Source organism: Megascapheus bottae, chromosome X (assembly GCF_031878675.1).
Source record: "Megascapheus bottae isolate mThoBot1 chromosome X, mThoBot2.hap1, whole genome shotgun sequence".
In the NCBI taxonomy this organism is placed as follows: Eukaryota; Metazoa; Chordata; class Mammalia; order Rodentia; family Geomyidae; genus Megascapheus; species Megascapheus bottae.
The window spans coordinates 15,122,635-15,141,647 of record NC_143547.1 but is presented as its reverse complement, the minus strand read 5'-3'; the positions used below and the strand labels follow the sequence as shown (position 1 = coordinate 15,141,647).

The 19,013-nt window shown below is 36.0% G+C and overlaps 2 long non-coding RNA genes across 2 annotated transcripts in view; both read left to right on the top strand.

Moving 5' to 3' along the window:
• Nucleotides 1-13,276, top strand: part of LOC150040508 (uncharacterized) — a 104,390-nt gene extending 91,114 nt beyond the window's left edge. The window contains exon 3 of the long non-coding RNA XR_016533837.1: nucleotides 13,163-13,276. This is a non-coding gene — a long non-coding RNA (uncharacterized LOC150040508). The remainder of the gene's footprint in view (nucleotides 1-13,162) is intronic.
• Nucleotides 1-19,013, top strand: part of LOC150040507 (uncharacterized) — a 145,605-nt gene that overhangs the window by 107,278 nt on the left and 19,314 nt on the right. The window lies entirely within an intron of this gene.

Sequence of the window (19,013 nt, the reverse complement as noted above, 5' to 3'; positions counted from 1 at the left end):
TTCCATAAGTCCGTTCATCTTATGAAGATGCACCAAGTTTTGTAAATGTATACCATTTTAGGTGCAAATTATCCTTCTAACTCAGCAGCACCTTAGAATTTTGCAACCCAGGAAGTGAAGAGTTACTTTAGCTGTAGCAAAGTGAATTTGTCACAGCAATCCACAGTTTTCCAAAGCCAAAGAACATACAGTTATAGAGTATGACAAATATCACTTTCTGTTTGGAGCATCAACTATAATTCAAGATCCAGTCAGAGCTCAATGAACTGTGAGCATGATTTCACAGGATTGTGGCAAAGTTGCTTGTAGAAGCCCATAAGCATAAATCCACAGGTTTATTGCTCAATAAGTGTCTACTTCATCACCCAGTGAAATGATCCCTGTTAGGCTGGTTTTGAAAAGCAAACTTTAAAAAGGAGAAGGAGGGGTTTGAAATTCAGCTTGCCAAAATTGAGATAGCAGCTATTAAAAGGTCAACATTTTGGAACAGACAATACTATTAAAATGGAAGTGCCCACTGGGGGGGAAAAAAAAAACAAAAAAAACCCTGAAGCCCTAAGCTTGATGAGATTTTCATTAGTATCCAAGGCCACCTAAATATCTCTGAATTATTGGCAGGGATACTGAAACTCAGAAACCACATCCCTAAAAGATTTTCTCACACCTTAACATGCCCAGGGAGAAATAATGCCTTGTCTCCTCCATATGTATTATGCTCAGCCAACCACACCAAAAGCAAAAGGGAAGCTGTCAGGTTCAGTGGGAAGACAGAGCATATGTTGTTCTCATTTTCATTGTTTCTAACATTGTGTTTCCCAATGAGTAAGCGGTTGGGGCAGAAATGTTGACAGAGATATGATTAAGTGGTCAGTGGTTTGCCAGGATTGGCAATATAAAACTGCACTGTGTCCAATTTGGTCATCACCAACCACATGTGCCTATTTAAATGTAAATTAAATTTGAAAATTCATATTTTCACTCACATTAGCCATGTATTGGTTACCATATTGGATAGTTCAGACTTTCTCATGTAAAAAGTTGTAATGGAAAACACTGCTTTAGACTAGGGGTCAAAAATCAGTCTTCTAGATGTAACTCAGCTTGCTTATATAAATAAAGTTTTTTCAAGCTAGAAACCAGTTCCTACACGTAATTTTAGCTACTCAGGAGACTGAGATGTAAGGAATCTCAATTTGAAGTCAATCCAGGCAATCCAGTATATAAAATTCTAGTGAAAGCCTGGACTATAAGCAAGGCTCAAGTGGTAAAGTGTTAGTGATGAGCAAGCAAGCCAAGCAAGACTGAAGCTCTGAGTTGAAACTGCAGTATAGGTAAAAACAAAAACTAAGCTCATGATATATGCTTTCATGACCCACATTATCTGTTTATATATCATCTCTGGCTTATTTTATAGTAAAACTCTGTTGAGTATTAGCAGTGGAGACTATCTGGTCACAAAATCAAGAATATATAGTTTCTAAACTCTTTGGGAAATGTTTGCTTGGAGAAATTTTTTTGCAAGTCCTGGACCTTGAACTCAGGACAAAGGCACTACTTTTGGGCTTTCTCAAGGCTAGTGCTCTATCACTTGAGACAGCACAACTTCTGGCCTTTTTTGTGTATATAGTACTGAGGAATCGAACCCAGGGCTTTGTGCATGCTAGGCTGGCACTCTACCACTAAGATACACTGCCAGCACACTTGGGGAATTTTTCACCATGTCAATTTGGAAATTTCCCATAGAAATTTCAAGGACATCATGGCAATAGACACATTCATTTTCATCATATAAGAAACCACATAGACTACTCCTTCAGTCTAAATAATCACAAGAACTGTGACTTAAAGGCCTTTTAGCACCCTAAAATTTTTATTTGGTTACAAATAGGAATTGACGATGTGGGGAAATAAATCCAGATTCATCATTGTGCACTTACCTAGTATCTAATACTGTGCTTGTTACTGGAGAAAGAAAGAATAATATAGACCTGGCCTGATTGGGCTTCAATAAGAAGACAAAGCAAATCATTTGCCCATTTACTTCAGCAATATGGTAATTAGAGTGTTTAAAGGCTTATTCCTTTCAACGCACATGAATTTCTCAATGATATTTGTGGAGATGAGGCCTTTCTATAAGCATAATGCTGGGGTAGACATGGTGTCCCTTCTAACCAAGGCGTTGAAGTGAGGCCAAAGGTAGTATGAATCCTAGTTTAGGCTCCCTGGAAAACAGCTAAAGAGCATGAATGTGGTGACAAACACTGTTGCTGATATCCTACTGGTGGCTTCATAAGAAAAGAGAGATAAACTTCAGACAATAGATAAACACTTGCCAGCCCTGACTCTTCTATGTGAAGTGCTATACCACTTTGAGAGTATGTTCTTTTTCCTTTTCAAAGTTTAAATTTACTTTTATTCTCAACCCCATATGGTTGCTAACCTTTTCATGATCCAAGTCGACATATTTCCTTGAAGAAGTACTATGGATCCCATAATTTTATTCAGTTTCTCAGGTCCAACCAGTCTGAGTTGCATACTTCATACTGTTTTTCCCCCCTCAGGGGACTTGTTTTCATATTGTGACTATGTGATAGGGAGGTCTTACATAACTTACAGAACAAGGTATATGAAACCACCAATCCATTCTAAAACCAGAGCTCAGCCATGTCCTTTGTAGTCCTTCTTTCCTTTCCCATCCAAATAAAGCCCAAGCATATTTCCATTAGGGATTCTGAGCATAAAAGGCATTTTCTTCAAAGAATACAAATGGCCCCGGGTAAAGCCTGATTATATTCTTTGAATGGAGAAAGGGAACATTAAAATGTACATTTTAAAATATATTTATAAGGAAAGGAGCAACCCACAGTAGTTACTCAGTGAATGATTCTCGGGGAGATTTATTCTTTCCAGTGGCACAGCTTAGGATGGAGATGAGGATAGCAGATATTTATGAGAGGATCAACTTTTGAAGGACAGGGGGACAAACCATAATTGAGAGGAGAGGAAGGTGACCTGTTGTACTTCAGTCTAGTGAGGAGCTCTGTAATGACTTTTGCCTATTGGCATTGAGTGAGGTGTGACTGAGATTTTTTTTTGGTAGTCGTGGGGCTTGAACTCAGGGCCTGAGCATTGTCCTTGGGCTTTTCTCAAGGTTAGCCCTCTGCCACTTGACCCACTTCACCACTTCTAGCTTTTTCTATGTATGTGGATGACTGAGATTTTTACACTGCCCTAGTCTGTCTCCATGAGAGCTGCCCTGGTGAATACATGACCTTCAGTGAGGCAGATCCTACCAGCTGAAAATGACCCTGAAAGTGCTGCCAGCTAGAGGCTACTTGCTAAGCATACTCCCAACAGCTGGGTAGCAAGCCTAAAAGGCAACATGCGGGATACATTTCTATATGAAATGAAACCTCTGCTGTGGAAAGATGAACAGTACTCCTTAAGCTAGTAATAGCTTATACATTCACAGTAGTTACTGTATTTTAAAAGATTTTCATATAAGATTCCATTTTGATCCTTACATGTAAAGCCAACATCATTACAACCATTTTACAGACAAGAATACAGGACTAATAAATGGCCATTGACTTGGGGTTAAATGACAATAATAAGCTTCAGTTAGTATGATTGCTTTGGTCTAAATCTTGCCTTATACCTGCTTTTTTTTAAATAAAGTTTTATTGTATAAGAGTTCTCCAGAGGAATACAACCATTGGAAAACAGATAACTGTAAGAGAGGATTTAATATATTGGACCACGTGATCAGAGGCTGGCTAGTTCCACAATGGCTTCGGGCTGAACAGGCAAGAACATCAGTAACTGATTAGTCTGAGGAGCTGAGAGTCTCAGAACAAGAAGAACCAACAATGCAGCCTTGAGCAGAGGCTAATGGCCAGAGAGTGCCCTGGAGAGTCACATACAAGCATATACTCAATGGCTGAAGATTGTAGATTTTAATGGCAGCAGCAGTGAAAAAAAAACACCGATTTCAGAAGATCAAGAAGAGTGTAGCCTGTATGTGTGAATTTCCTTGCTCCTATGGGTTTTCTTTTCTTTTCATTTCTTTTCTTTTCTTTGATCATGAGGCTTGAACTCTGTGGGTTCTTCAACGCTAGGCTAGCACTCTACCACTTTGATCCAGTGTCATATCTGGTTTTCAGGTGATCGATTAAAGATAAGAGTCTGAAGGACTTTTATGTCTTTGCTGGATTTGAACTGTGATCCTCATATCTCAGCTTCTTGTGTAGCTAGGATTACAGGTGTGAGCCACCAGTCCCCAGCTACCTATGTGTTTTATTCCCCCTGAGCCATGAGTCTACTGAAAAGTGCTACTCACATTCAGAGTCGGTCTTAACCAATGAGTACTCAGGTTTACATACCATTCATCTCTGGATCTTGGGCATACCCAGGAATGTACTTTGCCATTTTTAAAGACATGGCTCAATCTAATTGAGTTGCTACTTGAGATAAACTAAGAAATATCGGGACTCTTTTTATTGATTTTTGTGGTTACTCTCCATGTTCTTTTTCTACAATTATGGGGTTGAGTAGTTCTGAAGAAGAGTGATCGCGAATACTAAAATGTTGGATACTTGGCCCCTCTCCTAACTTTCTACTATTCCACATAGCCCTTTAACTGTAAAATATGAATAAGAAGTGATCTCACACTCACATGTCAGTAGGAACCAGAAGTAAAGACCAGGAGTGACACCAAAGATAAAATAGTTGGACAAATCTACCTTGTGTCAAGGCTAGGATAGCCATGAGCTGGAGGGAACATGTCTGTGTAAATGGAACACTTCCATGTAGATCTACAAGCTTTCTTTTTAGAAATATATATGTCATTTAACAAATAAGGTATGTGTTTTAATGCAAAATATAAGTCATATATAAGACAAGTGGAAATAAAAATTACAAACTGTGAGGACCCATGGTGATATATCTGTAGGGTATTTTCTTCACCATAGTATATGGAGCTCCTGAGAAGTAAACACAAATAGTTGTTTAACAAGAAAACGAAACACATCTCTAAGATTTAAGATGTTCTCAAATGAAATAAATAGCACATAGGGCATATGAACAGGATATGTGTAAAATATATAAACAATGGCCAGAGAGGGCGAGGGAGGCAAAGACACTTGTGCAACAAGAAAGAGACTACACACAATTCCCTCTATTGACTAAAATGTGCTTCTTCCACAATGACAGCTCTGTGATTTAATTCTTTTTCCTCTTATGTAAACAATTTCAAAATACCTAATTACCTAGTGTTTCCTGCTTCCCAGAAACCTCTAATCCAGTCTCTACTTCCTCAAACCATCCTTAGACTCATCTAACAGGAGCCCAAATACTTATGATCCTCTGATATGCATTCTTGCAAGCTTCAGTAAGTTCAGTAAACCTTGGCTACACTTGGCTGTGAGTTTGGAAAACATAAAGAATGTCTTCAAATGGTTGCTATTTGAAAAACTGTTTAAATGGTGAGAATATATGGAAAGAGTACATGAAGTACAAAGTGAGAAAAAAGCACAGAGTTATAGGACAATGAGCTCTATGGTTTGCCAATAACTCAGGTTAAACATACGATAATACAGAAAATCAGAATGGTAAAGTAGCAGTTTGTCTGCCTAGATAAGACAATAAACTTTAGGAATCTCCTGAAAGTTTTTGAAAAGAGATGGCCATGTTATACATTAAGCTATTGGAATTTTTTTGAATATTCGTAATGGCAAATCCACAGAGAAGCACTTTCTGGACACTGAAAAAAAAAGACTTCCTTTGCAACTGTGCAAACAGCAGCGACTTGGCGTAAGTGAAAAAAAATCATAGAAGTCAAGCCACTACTAATAATTGAAAATTTCCTCTTTTGATTTGTGTTGTTTTGGTGAGCCCCAGAATAGCAGTTTAGAGTGTTTAATTGGTTTTCCTCTGCTCAATTTTATTAAGCTGTCCTGAGCTCTTGAGTCGGCCAACTTAGCATTTTTTTAAAGCTGAGCTTGCTTTCTCTAGAAGGTTTTACTCCAGTTTATTCAGCTTAAGTTCTTATATCTGATTCTGAACACTCACCAGCTGCTGGGCATGCAGGGAAAAAAAGAAAGAAAAATCTCAGTAATTGTATCTGAAGTTTTCTATTTTGCCTCAGAATACATTCAGCTCAAAAAAAAAAACAGTATGAACCAGTTTCTCTCGGCTGTTGGACAATCTTCCCAATAATTAACTTGTTGTGAATGCTTGAGGGTATCACAGTAGCTTACAACATGACATGGCAGAAAAGAAAATATTCCGGGAAAGATCTCAGAGGAAGTATCCAATGTCACTCTCCTGCAATTGACCACTTTGGAAAGCATGTATGTAATGATCATGAGAATTACATCCAATATCCATTTATGCCCAATATTTCCTACAAACCAACTTTGACTATGCAGTAGAATCATCACTGCTACTTGGTAAAAGTCAATATAACGTTTAATTATGCTTAGACAGGATGGAGAATATTTCACCTAAACCAATCACTGTTATGATTACTGAGTTAATTGTACCATGGGTGGTGATTTGTCAATGAGACTTAATAACACAAAAGATGGCTAATTTTCTCAGGTATTTTTTATTAGCCTACATTAAGTGAACAAAATAGATTTTTATTTTGATGATTTCATATATTCATACTTTTATTTTTGGTGATACTGAGTTTTAAGCTCAGGGGTTTACACATGTTAGGCAGATAGGCATTCTACCAAATGAGTCACTACTCTAAGCCATCTTTTCCTTTATTTATATTTTGGATAGAAATTTGTGTTTTGGATTTGTGAATCTGATACTTAGTACATAATAAGCCATCCCCAAAAAGAGTGCTTTTAAACTCTATTCATTTTTTAAAAATCGCAATTCTATGGATTAGGTATAAGGTTCTTCTAAAATGGCCTTCAGGTGTCCATGATTAGCTGAAGGGATGACTAAGTATTGGACAATCTACCTTACTGATGTAGCTGTAACCACTCTGTGTATCGCCTTTACAATAAATAAATTTTAAAAGGATAGTCTCATTCGTATGTTTGCGGTTTCTAGGGTAACAGAAGCAGTGCGTCTCTCCTCTCCAGCAGTCTACCCTGGGGCTACTTCATATGACAGCAGTATTCAAGAAACATGTGTTTTTTTTTTAAGTATTGGCTTATATGATATCCAGTATTAGCCAAAGAAATTCACATAGCTGAGCCCAAAGTCACCATGGAAGGGTTTGTCCAAGGAAGTAGGACCATGAAGGCTTGAATGATTATTTCAATAATCTGTGTGCTAGAAAATCTCCTATGTGCCAGAAAATCTCCTTACAACTCTATGCACAATGATTCAATTAATCCCCATAAAAACTGAATGAGTGGACTAAGAGTTTGTCCTAGTGGTAAAGTGCTTGCCTAACATGCACAAAGACCCAGGTTTGATTCCAAAAACTAGAAGTGGTGCTGTGGCTCAAGTAATAGAGTGCTAACCATGAGGAAAAGCCCAAGGACAGTGTGCAGGCCCTGAGTTCAAGCCCCTGGATTAGCAAAAATAACAAAAACAAAAACAACAAAAAAAACCCCAAAAAACAAACAAAAAACCCACAAAAACTGAATGAGTTAGGAAAAGTACACTGATTCTTTTTTTTTCCAAGGGCATAATTTTTAAATTTAATTTTATTGCTGCCATGTACAGAGGGGTTACAGTTACATACATGAGATAATGAGTATATTTCTTGTCATACATTGTTTACTTTCTCCCTCTTTTTTCCTCCCATTTCCCCTGCTCTGCAAAACACTCTCCGCCTCAAATTCATTTCCTCCATATTGTCTTGTGAGTAATTATTTTTATAATTCTAGAAAATGAATCACAAAGTAGTGAAGTAAATTGTCCAAGGAAGGTAGCCCAACCACTGCATTACATTGTTCCTACTTCAGCCTCTCAGCCTGGTATTGAGATTTTATATTTAGATTCAATAGAATCAAACTGTCCCTTACTGTTGTGAAGGAGAAACACTGACAATCCATCCTCCTCCCCTGAACATTCTTATGGTAGAAGATAGTTCAAGTCTTTTTTATTTATTTATTTAGTTGGTTGTGTGGCTTGCCTGGTGCTGTCCCTGAGCTCTTCAGCTCAAGGCTAGCACTTGTGCCACTGTGCCACTGCCAGTTTTTTTGGTGGTTACTTGGAGATAAGCGTCTCATAGACTTTCTTGCCCAGGCTGGCTTTGAACTGCCATCCTCAGATCTCAGCCTCCTGAGTAGCTATGACAGGAGTGAGCCAGCAGCTCCTGGCCTGAAAAAGTCCTCTTGACAACATATAACAGAGCAAAGAAAACTGATGGCAGCCAAAATTCTGGGGAACTTGGAGGAAAGCCACCCTTTTTCTTATTATGTGAGATAAAACCCTCATTATATAAATAAAATGAAAACTTTTTGGTTACTTACAACTTAGAACATAGCAATATTTCAGTGGTTCCATCACATACCTTTCCATGTCTTAAATTGTTTGTGTGTCAAATCTAACCCTTGAACTAGATGATTGCCAAAGTTTGTGGCACTAACGCATTTTTTTCAGTGTTATTCTTGATAAGGGGAGAAATTGGTTATTGATTATTGCAAAGGATCTTTATATATGTAAAAAGATCACACAGTGGGAAATCTTTAATTTAGCTGCTGTTCTGACAAAACACCAAAAATTTGGCACAGAATTTAAAACAATACAAATATATACGTTTTAAATTTATAGAATGGGAATTCAGCTTAGAGCTCAAGATCAAATTATAGGCCAGAATTGTGCTCATTTTCTATAGGAGATCCCATTTCTTTGGAGGAAAGATTTATTATGATGCATGATTCTGGAAACTGAATGAGTTTCCAATCATGATTTCTTGGCACTATTTCTTTGGGCCTATGATACGATAGAATTTCATGTTGGGAAGAAGATGATGGAGATGATGAGGCAGAGCTGCTCAGCTTGGGGGAGATTTTTTTTTTTACAGGTGTTATTGGATTTGTATCTTCAGGGGATGGAGAGAGACAGCGATAGACAGAGGGGAGACAGAGAAATGGAATAAGAGTAAGGGGTCACGGACTAGATTAGCTTTCAAAGGCAGGGTTACAATGACTTCTTTCATGTAGACCCTTCATCCTAATGCTTCCACTTCCTCTTAACTCATTAAGATACTATTTTATAAATGGATAATTCCATGATAAGTTCAAAACACTTGTGATCTAATAAACCTAATGTAGGCCCTACTTATGAACACTGTTAACTAAGACCCAAACTTTCAATATATAAGCTTCTGGGAGGTCATTTAAAATCCAAACCATAATAGATACTATATAGGAATACTATAACCTTAATGAGTATCAACTGTGTAATAACATTGCTAAGTATTTCACTTGTTGCAATTTTAAAAGGATTTTTGATTGTTCCCCTTTTTGTGAAAAATAAGTATACAAATCCCATACCATTTGTATGCAATCTCCCATGGTGACTTACATAATTGCTGATAGAGAAGCTAGAGGATCAGAGTATTGGGACTGACCTAGAAAAGCTTTTGGATTTAAAGGTTCAAAATTTCAGGATAATACACCAAGGCATATAGTCTCATTTTAATTATACAAGTCATATTTAATATTTTCCCTCTATATATTTGTATAATTTTAAAATCAGGAACTGGTTTTCAAAGTTATATTAAAAATATTCAGCTCACTTTGCCCTTGATGTAACAACTCTGAAATGTTTCTAGCCATGCTGGTAGTCTCTAAGCTCCTCAGGACTAAAATTGACAGCTCAATGCTGCTCAAGGGAGCAATGGAGAGATTAATGCTACTTTGCATTTTTTCTTATTCACAGCATTTCGATTAGAGTCATAATAATTGACCCTTGTATGTGGATCCTCCACTTGGGAATCACTACAGAATTAGCACCTCATAAAATGGCACCTGCTCAATTGTCCCTTCACAAGTGCGATAAAAATTGCTTCATTTCATAAATGTGATAGAAAATGCTGCCATAATGATGATAATGGATCTCCTTAGATCTGAACTATCTTATCCATTTCCCTATGAGTTTTTAATCATTCATTTCCTTTGCTGAAAATATTTCAAAAGTTTGAGGTAAAGCCATAAAATAGACTCATCTGGTATGAAGTCACTCCTCCGTCTTATCCCAGTCTAAAGTGACTAGGAATTTTAATTAATGTGTATCTCTTTTGTCCATGAGTAATTTGAGTAGTTTTGGCTATGCTGTTCTATATGACTTTAAACTTGCATATATTTATCCTAAGTTTTGCTTTCATCCCTTACTGCAATTTGGTTGATTTTCAGATGAGAACAGGAGTATCTTGGGGCCATTTTGCTAAGTTACTCAATGAGTTTGGGTTGCTCATGGGAAGCACTGTGCAAGAGGGAGTTGTTTATGTTCAAAATAAAATTAGTCACCTAGAGAGTCCCAACTAACAGTAGCATCCTGGGCTTCACTTCTTCAGATGGGTATTTTCACTTCATAATTTTTCTCCTCATTATAGTAAGAAGGATACAGGGAAATGACATGTATGCCAAAAGACCTGGATAATGAAAATACTCATAGAATCGCATTTCTAATAGTCCCAAATGGAAAATAAAACACACAACTTTCCACCAAGAGGAGACTAGATGCAAATATCCCAGTAGATTCACACAGTGGTATATTATAGAGCATTGAGAATAAAGTAAGCATTCATAAGTGATAGGGCAAATATAATAAGCAAAACAATCAGCATATGAAAGCTGACCCAGAAGAGCCCACAATTTTTATGTTTACAAAGTTCAAATACAGGGAAACGAACAATAATGGAAGTCAAAATACTGGTTAGGCCAGTAGCTTTATACGAATAATTGTTGTATAGATATGTTTGCTTTATGGAAAGTCTCTGAGATAAACCATTTATGATACGTGTGTTTCACTGAATGCATATGTATTTCAATAACACTAAAATTGGCAGTGCATGATTTCTTTATTCATTGGTTCAATTGCCTGTTGGTCATGTTGCCTATGAGAAAACATAAGGGTTTTCTGGCTGAGAATAATGACTGATGGAAATAGAAATAATTTTGGCTTACATTTAGGAACCAGAAAACTCATCAAGAAGAGTTATAAAAGTGAATTTAGTCATAAAATTAGAAATGCCACTGGCTCAATAACCCAACAATTATGCACAAATTAACAAGTTTATACTGCCCAAAGTAGGTACCTCCTGTTGTTCAATGGCACAGAGAAGCATGTTAGGAAGAAATAAAGTGTTGTCAGCTGGACAGGGACCTTTGAAAATATTTCTTCAAAAACTTGGCAGTCATCTGGATAGGAGGTTTATAGCTTCAATGCTGTGTGAATATCTATTAGAAGGATATATGAACATGAGGCTGTGAGGAAGAATAAATATGAAATTTCTATACTTACCTAGCTGGAGTTTTCAACTCTCTAGTAATTTCAGACTTGTTAACTTTCCTTAGCCCAGCAGGTAAAAGATCTGATGAAAATGAGTTTTGGGCATAATATACACAGCAAGGAGAGGGGTGAGATTTGATTTCTGAATTATGTTTGGTTTCAGAGAACTATGATAACAATTTGCCCTTTGAAAACCATATAGTTTTTTCCTGCATTTTTTAAAAAATAAAACACTTCAATGCCTCTTTTTATTTTTTCAATGTATTTTTATTGTAATTAATAGAAGGGTTACATTATATTCACCAGATAGAAGGTGCATTACTTCACATACATTGATACCCTTTCTCATGTTTTTGTCCCGATTTCCCTTTACAATTGAACTTACACTGTATAGTTCACTTTAAAATGTGCAAGTATACAACGTTCTGTCTTTCTATACAACATGAAAGAGAACAAGGGTCAGGATTAAAGGACCTTTTAACATTGTTGGTGTGAATATAAATTAGTATTACTGCTATAGAAGTCATTATGGAGTTTCTTTAAAAAACCTAAAAGAGCCTGGTGTGGTGGTTCATGCCTGTAATCCTAGCTCCAATGTGTGGGCAAGTTGGTTAAAGATGCTTTGACAAAGAGTAGATTCTTCATGTTCTCAAACCTTTGAAATATTTGAGATTTTCCAACTTTTATCACATTTGTCCTCTCTAAAACACAACTTTTCAAAGATGGCGGATGAGAGGCACTTGCTATATTTTTGTTTTCATAAATCTGAAATACAACCCCTGTAAGGTATGCCCCTATAAGGAGAGATCATCAGTGTAGAAAGTCAAGGGAGGGCACTGGGAAACAGTAGAGACCAGGGAAACCATCACAATACCAATTTTTAGATGTACAAAACGAGATAAAAGGGACAATTTACTTAGGATGATCCTGGAGCTGCCACTGAACATACTTCTGTGGAGAATTCAGACTTCATGGAGCATGTTGAAACCCCTTCTGTGCCTCATGTCTCATTTACTTGAGTGGAGAGAGCTGGAGGTATGCTAAGTATCATTTTGCAACTAGAGTACCAACAAAGCTGACTAGGGTGGTCCCTGTAAACCTTATTGAGAAAGAATTGGAGGTACCTTGGGCCCTAAGCTCCTGACCCATCATACTGCAGTGGACTACGTGAACTTTGCAGGGCTCATCGTGATCAACTCCATTCCCCATGTACTTGAGTGGAGAATGCTAGCAGTGTAGTTAGGTCACTTTACCCTGACCAAGAATGCTGCTATGTGCTCTAGGCCTCCAGCAGTGGCTGAGAATGAGGGACAGGGACAAAGGAAATCATACACACTGTTGGTGGGAAGGGAAGTTAGTAAAGCCACTATGGAAGTTATTATGGAAGTTCATTAAAATAGTAAAAATGGAAGTAACATATGCTTGAGCTATATCAATCCTGGATATATACACCTCAAGGAATGCAAGTCAGCACACAATAGAGACACCTGCATGCACATGTTTATGTAGCACTGTTTATATTAGTCATGCTGTAGAATAAGCCTCAGTGCCTATCAACTGGTGTATGGATAAAGAAAATGTGGCATCCATACCAAAGCTTATTGTTTAGCTAAGAAAAAGAATGAAAATTGTCATTTACAGGAAAATGATTGGAAGTGGAACTCATCATACTACATGAAATAAGCAAGACCCAAAAAGACAAATAAATAGCATGCCTTTTTTTTTCTCATAGGTGGATCCTAGATCTAAGAAGAGTGAGACATGTTGTAATAGAGGAACCTTTTGGTGGGGAAAAGCAGAGGAACTTGACAAGGGGGAAAGGTGTGAGTGGGAGAATATGATTAAAGTGAACGGTTCAAATACATCAAAAGGTAAATGTGAAACCCATTTGAATTTTTGTGAGTAGTTTAGGAAAAGGGAGTATGGGTAGAGTGAGATTAGAAAGAATGTAGAAGTGTTTAAGGCTGATCAAAATGTTTTATGTGCATGTAGGGAAGCATCACAATGATGCCCTCAAACCCGATACAATAATATATACTACTAACAGAAAATTTACCTAATGGTACAGTGCTTGACATGTGATATGAATATTAAATAAATTAATGTTTACATAAAATAAAAGTACACAAGGTAGTTGGATGGATGCGGAAAATATATACATGAATAAATATTGATAATTAATATCTATGTCTTTTATTCTGATTAATTGTTCAGGTTATGAGCCAGGTGCTGGTGGCTCAAACTTCTAATTCTAGCTACTCAGGGTGTTAAGACCTGAGGATCATGGTTCAAAGCCAGTCTGGGTAGGAAAGTTCATGAGACTCTTATCTCCAATAATCATATAAAAGGCAGAAATTTCTCAAGTGGTAGAGTGCTAGGACAAAATCTCAGAGACAGTGCTCAGGTTCTGAGTTCAATCCCCAGAACCTGCACACAAAACAAGGTTAAGTTAAATATGAGACATACAAATCTGAGTTTGAATCTTAGCAATAGCTTACAGTTCTTTCCAATTTTACTATATGTGCTGCCGAAGCGAGCACTATAGCTTACAGTTCTTATATTCTTGCACAAGTACTGCAACTTCTCTAAGTCTGATAAAGTAGGGATAATAATAAAACCTATGTCATAAGGCTTTCATGAGAATGAACTTGGTCTGTAGTTAAAAATGCTTACCACAGCAAGACATGTGAAAGGGTATCAATGTATGGGAATTAATGCACCATCTATCTGGCAAATATCATGTAACCCTTCTATTAATTACAATAAAAAATATATGAAAACATGTTTACCACAAATCTTGATATATATAATTCATGGATAGGTTTATTATTTTTGCATAATACCTACTTAATCTTTAACAGTTCAAATAACTGTTTAATTATAAACAATTCTATATTAACCTTGGTTTTAAACAGAGCAGTAACACATAGTGCCGGAGATGTGTATAATTGATCTGCAGTTGAATCACCTGCAATCACATGTTTAATTTGGGACGAATTTCTTAGAGTTTTGTTTTTAATCTGTAACATAGTTACAAAATAATTCCAACTCACAGGATTATTATGAAGTTATAATGCACATGATAGGTAAAAATTTAGGATGCTAGATACCTGCCACAAAATTAACTAGAACAAACATACTTTATTATTATATAAAGTGGCTGTGTATCCTCTCATTTTTAGGGATTTCTGTGCCAGTGTCCAATTAAAATTAATCGTACAGCAGCAGTCTATAGTCAAATGTCAAAAGCAGAAGTATAAAAGAGTTATGTTTGTAGTTAAAATTTATAACTGAAATAATCACAGAGTTTCAAAAGGGAGCTCTGAAGGGGATGAGTAACTCCACTAATGGTGGAGATCTTGTCAGAGAATCCCAGGGCTACATTGTTTAAATGTCATTTGATGACTTCTTTCTTTTGCTTTGTCTATGCTTTGGTCATGTGTCTAGCGTTATTTGTTTTCATATCTGTGTAACGACATAGTTTATAGTCTATTTTGCTAGACTGAGTGAAATACCAGCAAAGACTGGGTATGAAACTCATACCATATAAATTCTAGCATGTGGCTGTTCGAAGTGGTAAATGAATATGTGATTTTCCTGTATTACTTACTGCAGACTCTACTGATTTATCTTAAGTAAGTGGAAGGCCTTAGGAAATTGTTCAGGATATTACTTGAATTATTTCTCTGAATTATAGGCAGAGATGATCAAGATGACTAAGAGATTTTTAGGAGTTTAGCCTATATGAAAAATGTAAACGTAAATTGACCATTTAAAAGTCTATCATTTTATGATAGGATGGATAGGAAAAAAGCATAAATCAGGTATTATTTGGTCCTTTGATCTTTAATTTTCTCCATTTCACCTTGTCTTTCATATATACCAAGACTTGACCACTGGTAGAATTTGACATGAGACATTAAGTTTTATGTTAAACAGATTCTTAGAAACTAAAAAATTGTTCAATTGCAAATATATCTTAGAATAACCTTCAAAAATGTACAGATTATATAAGACGTACAAATGACCAACAAATACAGAGTTGTTAACTGTCCTTCATTATAAAAGAAATGCAAATCAAAATGACACTGAGATTCCTTTATACTTGATGGCAACCATCAAGAAAGAAAAGAACAAATTATGGCTATGGCATTGGAAAATAAATTCTCCTATAGCATTGGTAGGAATACAATTTTATTCACCCACTGTGAATCAGGGAGTCAATATATACTTAAACACTAAAAAATAAAACTATCATTTGATTCTTCTCTATCACCCCTAAATACGTACCTGAAGGTAAGCCAACACCCAATAGACACAACTGTATACCATGTTTGTTGCAGCACTGCTTATAGTAGCCAAGCTGTTGAATCAGCCTAAGTGCCCATCAAGTGATGTGTGGATAAAGACTATGTCTACATATGCAATTGAGTATTGTATAGCTATGTCGAGGAATGAAATTGTGTTATTGACAGAAAAATTGCTGGAAGTAGAGACCATCATGCTAAGTAAAATAAGCCATAATAAAATAAAAAAATAATTATCACTTAATCTCTCTCATACTCAAAATCTAGACCTTACAAAATGAACAGCATAAGTTTAAAATGGGGACTCTTTAGGAGAGAGACTAATGGCGAAGGCAGGGGAAATAGAGAGTGATGAAGGGTGAATAAAATAAAAATAATTTTTATGTACATGTGAAAATAGAATAATGAAGCCTGAAGCTGGGTGTGGTGGCTCATGCCTGTAATCCTCGCTACTCATGAGGCTGAGATCTGCAGATCACATTCAAAGCCATCTCAGGCACTAAAGAAATTGAGACTTTTATCTCCAATTAACAACTAAAAAAATGGGAAGTTAGGTTGTGGCTCCAAGGGTAGGATGGTAGCCTTGAGCTGACGAGCTCAGGAACAATTCCCAGGCCCAGAAGTAGGGTGGTAGCTTTGAGCTGAAGAGCTCAGGGACAGTGCCCAGGCCAAGAGTTCACGCCCCATGATCCTCACCGAAAAAATAACCATGAATAATGAAGCCTGTTAATATTATTTGAAGGGGGGAAAGAGGGACAATGAGAAAGTAAAGGAGTGAATTTGATTAAAATATATTATGTCATGTATGGATAACCACAAATTGTGATATTTTTTGCAGTTAATATGCACCAATAAAGTAGGTATTTACCCTACTTTTCCTTTGAATACAACATATGTGTAAAGCAGTTTTGTATGCCAATTGTTTTCCATAAACATTGCCATGGCATCACATAATGTTTTGAAACCTAACCATATTATTGATTAAAATTATTTTTATGATAAACATGATAAAATACTTTCCATTTGATTTGGTAGTTAGTGTGAGTCACTTTAGTTCTTTGATTTTCTGCAGCCAAATAAATACATGAATAATGTTTTGTAAAGACTTTCTCACCCATTATGCATTGTTTTATTTGGAAACTTGTGTTTTAATTCACAAAGCAATAGAACATTTTGCTAGGAAATATCAAGTGATAAATTTGGATTATTTAGAGGAAAAATATTCAGAAAGAGGACATAGCAATGAATACTATAAAGAAATATAGAATACAGCCTGCAGTTGGAGAAAAGAAGAAATCATAATTAGAATGTTTCAAACCCTAGTACTGCTTGACTTCAAAAAGATCAGAAAGAATGAAGTAGGTTTGAATCTAAAAAGTATGAACCAGATGATTTCAAGTCCACAAACCAATGCCTTTCACATTGCTAGTGCTCATGTTATGGTTTGGAGAATTTGATAAAATATAGGAAATGCTTGATAGACAGTTGGGTAGTTTTGCATGTTTACATGTCTCCACTTTACACCCACATAATCTGATAGACAGCTGTAGAAATCCTTTTTCAACATCTCTGTCTAACTCAAAAGATGAAGCAAACTTGAGGTGGCCTGGAGAAATCAACTTTGCTAAAATTGTACCTACTGCACTATTCCAGTCTCTCTTGAGTGGTAAAAGTGGATAAAGAAATGTAAATAGTGTTTATAATCTCAGCAGCACTATTTTATGTCATTGTGTAGACAGACAGAGGGTATTTCTGAGGTCCCAAATCTCTTTAAACTATGTGATTCCATTTATGTTACATGTGCTATGTCTACTTACAGAAAATGAAGTTGTACATGTTTAGATTCTAAGTTATATATGCTTAGAATACATCAAAGCAACCTATAATAAGGAGACAAAACACATCATCACTAAATTTAAAAACTCTTTCACAGAGAAGGTTTATCTGCTCTTGGATTCCTTCTTTGGTTATTTATATTCTCTACATCTTATGATCACATTGTTTGATGAGTAGATCATATAAGCACAGGTTAGCAAGGCTTGTTTATGAAGATCATAACAATCAGTACCAATGCGTTAGAGCCTCATCTATCTCACCCAAATCAGCATTTATTTCTCATTGTTAAGCTAAATTCAGATTTTCATTTGTTTTATAAATTTTGTGGGGAGGATTATTGGCTTGGGGATTGCTGCTGTAAAGTTAGTTTAAAAAGATTTTGAAGTAGGTGTTTTGTCTCTAGATAAACAAGTCCATCGTCTAAAATGTCATATCTAATTGCTTCAGGTTTTTTCCCCTTTGTTTCTGTTGCTGCTTTGCAAACATTTTTTGCAGTTCTAAGAAAAATCGATTATAATAGGCCTCTAATGTTTTCTGTTTGTGCTTTTGCTAGGGAAAAGCTGATTATTTAAGATTTCAGAAAGCGGGTTCAGCATTGATCTTCAAACCTTAATATAGTTATTTGTATTGATAAAAAAGAAAATGCAAACCAATTCCAGGAACTATAATATATTTTTGCCACAGGAATTTTTAATAAAGACATGGATACACAAGAATATATATTATATATGCATTGTAATACTAAGGATGCTTGACTTTAGTGTATAATGCTTTATTGTAAGACCCTACAAATGAATAGTCCCCTTTAACATCAGTGTCCTAATTTTGTTGGACAATATATGATATGTAATAAGATACTGACTGCCATTAGTGGGCAAATGTAGCAAACCTACCGACCACATTTTGATAAATCCCAGCAAATCACATTTCATTCTGCTCTTTAAAAATTAACCAGTTTAATTTAAGGCACTTTGTAGTAAATGCTCAGTCAGAAAATTTAGCAATCATATCAGTTCTTGGAATACTATTTTTGGTCTGAGACCAAACACACTACAATGTTTATATCTCTTGGACCTTGATCAATAATTGATTACGCAGGAAGTCATTTCATCTTATTTTCTTTTAGATGAACTGCCATTTCACAATTTCAAGAAATATTTTTCCTGCCTGTTGAAAATAATAGGACTTTTCACTTAGACTATAGTTTCTGTTATACTTAGTTGGGAGCTCCAATCTATTGTTGTTTGCTAAGTATTAGTGCACGATGGGTACTATTATACAATTGCTATGTGTGTATACGTGTATGTTCAGCCACGAACAACTCATGGAGAACAGCCTGACAGTGAAGGTCTATTAGGCTACCTTTTTAATTTGTGTAAATATCTATGGAATGGAAGAAAAAATAATAATTACATTCTGAAGGGCATTAGTGTACAACTT